Source organism: Sturnira hondurensis, unplaced genomic scaffold (assembly GCF_014824575.4).
Source record: "Sturnira hondurensis isolate 20B ecotype Veracruz unplaced genomic scaffold, ASM1482457v3 Scaffold0024152, whole genome shotgun sequence".
Lineage (NCBI taxonomy): Eukaryota > Metazoa > Chordata > Mammalia > Chiroptera > Phyllostomidae > Sturnira > Sturnira hondurensis.
This window is the reverse complement of record NW_028096783.1, coordinates 9,245,533-9,252,837: the sequence shown is the minus strand read 5'-3', so window position 1 is coordinate 9,252,837 and position 7,305 is coordinate 9,245,533.

Below are 7,305 nucleotides of genomic sequence, written 5' to 3'. Positions count from 1 at the left end.
GTCTGGAAATTGATGGATGGCACAGATGTGTGTCTAAGCTTCCAAGACTCCAGTAGCTGGAGAATTCACTCACACACATGTGCATATGTCCACACGAATGCCTGTATGCACAAACACCCCCACGGGTCGTGCTGGTTCAGGATACTACCCATACGCACACATGCGTACAGAGTTACAGCTGTGCACAGTAAACCAAGCCATTGATTCAAGCAATGCACGTAGGCTAAGGTTCCCACCAAACACTGGGACACTGGGAGGACAAGGTAAGATATGAAAGAAGTACATACATAGCCTTTGCCTTTCAGAAGTTCAAAATCTGCCCAGGGAGCTAATGCATTCCTGTCTGAAGTGCAAGAGTGCATCCACGGTGGCATTCACGTGCACACTACCATAGTGGAGCTGTGAGCACACAGTTCAGAAGGACTCAGGACAGGGGTGCACCGAATGGAGTGGGATTCCGGGAGAGGATGCTTTCACTGGAGTGTGGATGCTCCTCTGTGCGTTGTGACAGCAGCCAGTGGGGATGGTGGCAGGAGAAGACCTGCGGCGTCTGTCAAGAAGCCCGCAGGGGAGCAGTGACAGAGTGTGTTGTGGAACTTCCAGGGGAGGGTGGGACGGCTTTGGTTGGAGAATCCAGCCCAACTCCTACCTGCCCTATTAAAACGGGAGCTTAGAGGCTCGCCTCCTCCTCGTCCCTCATAGAGGCCTCAGTTTCTCTCCCCGTAGAATGGGAGTGGGATCTGTAGGCGGAGGAAGGCGTCTCTGCATCTCTGCTGGCCCCATAAACCCGTACAATCTCTGTGAATTCAGGGGTTGTAATTTATTCATCCTCATAGCCTAAGGGCCTAGCCTGTGCCTGACCGGCTTAGATGCTGAATGGGAACCAACACCGGTAGGTACATTTTTTAGAGGCTATTGGTGTTTGTGTGCTGAGTGAGTATACCAGCCAATGAATGATGGGGGGAGGGAGGGAATGTTCACTTTACAAAGAAGCCAGGCAGAATCAGATCCTGGGTTGGAGTGTGGGTTCTGGAGGCAGAGCGCCCAAGTCCACACCTGGTACCAAGATACTCCCCTTACCTGAGTGTTACCGTGTGGGGGAGGGGCGCATGTTGAACACTTAGCAAATCATCCGTAGAGGTGAGCAATTGCTGTTGTCAACCCCTGGTTTTGTTGGCCCTTGCTAGGCAAACCATGCTGGGTGAGTTGGGTTCCTTGCTCCCTCTTTTGGTTATTCTTCCTCCCCCTCCCTCTGAATGTGACAGGACAGGACCCACTTCTCCTTTTCCAGAATTGTTGCCTGGTTCTCCAAGCCCTGCTCTGGCTTCTGAAGGTCCCAGCCACCAGAAAGAAGTTGGGAGCCCAGCCCAACTGGGGTGGACTCATGCAAAATCCTCAGCTCTGGAGGGCTTGTGCAGCATCAGCCCGTAGGGCTCATCCCTGAAGACAGGGAGGAGATGGTCCATGGGAGGAGCAGAAGGATGCAGGGCAGTTCCATGAGAGCAGTGAGGATGAGGGTGGTGAGACTGTGAATAGGGCCAGGGGAGAGCGCAGTGACAGCAGGGGTGACCGTTGTGATGGATGGTGGTGAGGTGTTTGAAAGGGGGTGGGGGACTAGGGGTTCGGGATGGGTGCTCTGGTACAGGTAGGAGAAGAGGACTTTGTGTTGGGGAGGGTAGGAGTTTTAAAACCTCGTGTAGCCCTTGGGACGCAAGAGGGAGAGCTGAGCCTCTGCGGTCTGGGGGTGGGTAGCAAATGTCCTGCTGCCCGCCCCCCACCCCTCAGCTGGTCCTGGGGGGTATAGGCATGAAGCAGAATAGACCGAAGAGCTGGGGAGCCAGAGTGACACGAGGTCAGTGACGAAGGTCTCAGCATGCAGATGCAGTGTACGCTGGGCAGAGACAGAGCCCAGAGAGAGGCTTTGGTGAGAATCAAATGCCAGTCACACACTAATTTTAAGTTTTCGAGTAGCCACTTCAAAAATGTAAAAGAAACGGTGAACATATTTTGGTAGCCTATTTTATCTAATTCAATGTAAACAGAATAGCGTCATTCAGTATCAAGTATACAGCAGGGCAGAGGTGGATTTACAGCTGCACCATGAGCTTCTTGGGAGTTAGTGAAGCTATTGTAATGATGACAACCCACATGTCTTTTTTCCATTTGCACAACCGTAAGCCTGCTTTCGGCCACCCCGTATGTAAATTAATTATTAACAAACACTTTGCATTCTTTTTTGAACACTAAGTCTTCTAAACCCATTACGGGCCTGCCATGGGCTGCATCTCAAGTTCTCAGTTGCCACTCGGGCTGGCAGCTGCTGCGTTAGACGGCACAGCTTCGTGTCCTCTTCCCTCAGAGTGTCGTGACCAAGCCCTTGGGATGCCACTTCCCACAGCAGCACTTTTTTGGAAATCACCGTAACATTTTAGAGTCTAAATAAAATACTCCTCTTTCTCTGTTCTTTCACACTGGCTGCGATACTGCCACCCCTTGCCAGCACCTGGGAAGAACTGGAGAATCACTCAAAATTCTTCTCTTTTATTTCCTGCGTCTCACAGAGCCTTTCATCTGGAGCCAGGGCCTGGCAGCTCCCTGGAGGGCTTGTGTGGGCATGTGCATGTGTGTACTGTGTGCACATGTGTGCTGCACACGTGTGTGCCTGTGTGTGCACTGACGGTTGGGAGAAGTAAGGCTTGGCAGTGGGAAGGGGCGGTGCTTGAAGAAACTTACTTGCCCTACCTATGTCAGTACCGTAAGAACAACAGGCTTTCTGGGTGGTTTTGGGATTGTATTGCTCCTGTATTAGAGAAGCTGGTCAGATATACAACCCAACTGACTGACTATCATGTACCCCGAGGACAGGTTGCATCCCCCATATCTGCAGAGGGTGGGAGTAGAATGGCAGGGTCCAGGCGCTTTCACAGGGCCAAACAGTGCATCAGAGATGGGCCAGGGCCTGGACGTCCCTACTTCCAGCTCAGAGTGGAGTCCTGGAGCCTCACCTTTTGGAGGACTTAGAGCACTCTAGTTTTCACACAGCGCACGTCCCCACCCCACCCGACTCCAGGGGTGGGCCCTGGTTAATTGACTCAGGAACAGAATATTCCTTGCTTGGTGCTGGCTTCCCCCACACCACAGTCCCACCTAGCTCCAGGTCAGAAAGGAGGCCTGGGGCTAGGGGCCCTTCTTCTCTCTGTACTCCCATTATCTGTGCTTACAGCCGCCCAAGCCTGCCACAGCGTTCTCAGGAAGTGCTGTCTCCTTTCCTTGGCCAATGAAATCAGGGCTGTAATAAAGGCACTGGTGAGTGCTCTGGAGGCCTGAGGTAAGGGTTATTAAATCTAACGGCTCCGTTTACTGGAGAGCCTGCCGTGTGCCAGGGACTGTGCTGCGATCTTGGCCTTCACCATTTTCTCCAATCCCCGTGGTCTCATGAGCTGGAAACCCTGAACATCCTCACTTCACAAAGGCAGAGACTGAGACCTGGAGAGCGTCAGTGTCTTCCTGTGACAGGGTGAAATTTTGAGCCAGGTCCATGTGACTCCAAATCTGGTGCTCTCTGCTGCAGACTCTGAGGAAGTTTGGAAAAGAGATGACTTTTGAGCTAAGTCTTAATAGCAGATGGAATTTGGGAAGGTAGGAGGGGGACCGAGAAGTCAAGGCTGAAGGAAGAGTAGAAAGGGCTGAGCAACACAGGGGGTTCTGGCCTGCTGAGCTCTGGGATGGAAGGGCCCAAACCTCCCAGTGCAGCTGCTTTTAAAAACGGAACAAACTTTATTTTTTAGAGCCTTTTGGTTCACAGCAAAATTGAGCAGGACATGTGGAGATTCCCATGCCTGCTCTTGCAACCCCCCCACCACCTCCTTCACTATCGACAGTTGTAGCTGATGAATCTTTGCTGACGTCTCATCACCCACCGTTTACATCCATTGTTTACATCAGGGCTCACTCTCGGTGCTGTGCATTCTGTGGGGCTGGGCAAATGTATAAAGACACGTATGTATCACTACAGTGTCATGAGGAGGATCTTCACTGCCCTGAGATCCTCTGTGCTCTGATTATTCACTCCTCCCCCCACTCTCTCCCCCCTGACAGCCATGGATCTTCCTCTCATCTCCATGGCTGTACCTTTTCTATAATGTCATAGAGTTGGAATCATACAACATGTAGACATTTCATTGACTTCTCATACTTAGGAACATGCACTTAGGAATCCTCCCTGGGTTTTTATGGCCCGATAGCTCATTCCTTCTTAGTGCTGGATGGTATTCCATTATCTGGGCAGACCACAGTTTAATCTTCTGTTCACCCGCTGATTCATTTTGCTTGCTTCCAAGCTTTGGCCGTTGAGAATGGAGCTGCTATGAACATCAGTGTGCAGGTTTTTGTGTGGACACAACTGTTCAGTTCCTTTAGGTAAATACGAAGGAGTGCAGTTGCTGGGTCATGTGGTAAAGGGTTTGTTTGCTTTTGTAAGAAGCCATTACACTGCATTCTAAGGTGGCTGGACTATTTTGCATCCCCACCAACTGTACATCCTCACCAGCACTTGGTCTGGCCAGTGTTTTGGGTCTGGGCCTTTCTAATAGGTGTGTAATGGCGCCTCATTTTAATTTGCATTTCCCTAGTGACATATGATTGGAACATCTTTTCACAGGTTTATTTACTATTTTCTTTGGCAAGGTGTCTGTTCAGCACTCTGCCTATTTTTTAATAGGGTTGTTCATTTCTTATTGTTAAGTTTTAAGAGACCTTTGTGTATTTTGGATAACAGTCCTTTATCGGGTACGTCTTTTGCAAATATTTTCTCCCAGTCTGTGGCTTATCTTCTCACTGTCTTCATGCAGCAGCTTTTAAAATCCTTATTTCCCAGGCCCTTTTCCAGACCCGCTTTCTCTAGGGGTGAACCCAGAAACTCCGAACTGTAAAGACTCCCAGAGAGGAAGTCCAAGGCCTGCACTGGGTGCCTCTGCAAGGCGGAGCTGGAATCCCAGAGATTAGCCTGACAGGTAGATGGGGCCGAATGAGGAGGAGGCGCTTGGATGCTGTGCTAAGGAAGGTGGCTGTGAAGGCCCTACTTTTTATTATAAGACTTAATAAACATCTTAGGCCAAACCCTACAAACTTTTGTTTTAGGTAGCACGTTCTGCTGGTAGTTTATCGAAAGCACTGAGATTGTTGGAGGCATTAGACAAGTGAAAAAATCATCGAAATAACGCCTGGTGACTGGTGGTAAGTCCCTCAGCCAGCACTGGGCAGTGAGGGAGAAAGAGTTTCCATTCAGTTCAGCGCAACAAGTATTTCTTTAACATGTTTTCTGGACTGAGCCCTGTACCAGGTTTTAAGGACCCTGGGATGAAATAAAATATTGTCCCCCGACCCCAAGAAACTCACTCTCCATCAAGATTTGTCAAAAATAATTAGGTGGAGAAAAAGGGAGCTGGTAATTTGGCAGTGGTACGGACTGAATTCTGCACCCCCCCCACAAGTTCATGTACTATACTTCCAATATGACTGTATTTGGATGGGGGGCGCTCATGGAGGTAAGAGGTAAAGGTAAACAAAGTCATAGGATGGGGCCGTCACCCAATAGGATTGGCACCCCTATGAGAACAGGCAGAGGCGCCAGAGGGCAGTGTCGGGTGCACAGAGAGGAAAGGCCGTGTGATGACATCTCAAGAAGGGGGCGTCTGCTGCCCGAACAAGAGGTCTCACTAGAAATCAGTTTTGCCAGCATCTTGATCTTGGACTTCCAGGCTCTAGAACTGTGAGAAAATAAATGTCTGTTGTTTGGGCCACCTAGTCTGTAGTATTTTGTTATGGCAGCCAGAGCAGACTAATACAAAAGTTTTAAATGTTTATTCACAGGGCGACATAAACAGTATTATGCCACCAACTGTACCTGTCTGGAGCTCAGAGGAGACAACCTGGGCTGGTGCAGGCTGCTTATCCTGAAGACAAAGCAAGTGTGGAGAGAGAGGCGGCCGCCCAGGACCAAGGCTTAGCAACACCGGCGTTTAGGAGTGGTGACGAGGACTGGCAGGAACTCCTGTGCAGTTATAATGTTGGTGTGCCGCTGACTTACGTGACACGGGGCCCTTCTTCAACCTCATGTTCATTCTCAGAAGTACAATAGGGGAGAGACAGCAGGGGATCTGAAGTGAAGTCTAGACTCACTGACAGAGCCAACAGGCAGGTATGGAACTCATGAAGTTTTTTTGGACTTATTGTGAATTCATTAGTTCATTGATGGTTGGCTAGCTCATTTCATCTGTTGGATTATTATTACTTAATAATAATCTTGCATTATTATTATTTGATGTTTTATACATTAGTGCTTTGTCTTTCATTAGAATAAAACTTCCTTGAGTACAGAAGCTGAACTTGAACATCTTTGCTTCTGCTCTTGATCCTTAGTGCTGGTGTACAGCTGGCTGTCCAGTGGGCCAAGACAAATATTTGCTCCAAATGGTTATAAGAAGAATGGTTACATTTAGGTCAGGGGTGTCAAACTCATTTTTACTGGGGGGCCACATCAGCCTTGAGGTTGCCTTCAAAGGGCCGAATGTAACTTTAGGACTGTGTAAATGTAACTACCCCTGAATCGTCAAGCGAGAGCTCAGTGCTGCTGCCGCCGGGTAGAAACAAGGTGCGGGGCTGGATAAAACAAGGTGGAGGAACGGATTCAGCCCCTGTGTTGGCCTTGTGTTCACCACTTCTGATTTAAATAATAGTTTTTTAAGCCTTTGCGAATTAAAAAAAAAGTCAAAACAAGATACACTTAAAAATATTACAGTGGGCATGTTAAAGTATCCAAAGGGTATTAGTAGAAATCACAGTGTTTTAAAAAGACTCCAAAAATTGACAGCTCATGCCAATGGATCTGATCAAGAAAGAGCTGGGCGCTGAACTAGGTTTCAGAAAATGAGGTGGAGGGGTGGACAGGAGGGAGTCAGTGGTGCGTGGCTGTGGCCTGCAATACTGTTTGCGGCTCCCTGACACCTGTCCCATGGGGTTAAGTATTCACATTCAGCCTGATTCCCCCTCTGACTCTGCAGGCGACAGCAACCCTCTGGGGGCCCAGAGACAGAGAGAAAACCCTCCCAGCAGGGGTCCCAGGCAGGGGCAAAAGGACCTCCCCTCCCCCTCCTGCTTCTGAAGAGGGCTTCCCTCTGGGAGTTTCCAGCAGCCTGACCTCCAGCCTTTGGGTTGGAGGATCTGGCCGCTTCTGTACCACATAAAAAGGGCAAGTGCATTCATTATTATTATACAATGTATAATATATAATAGCGATTATGCTGT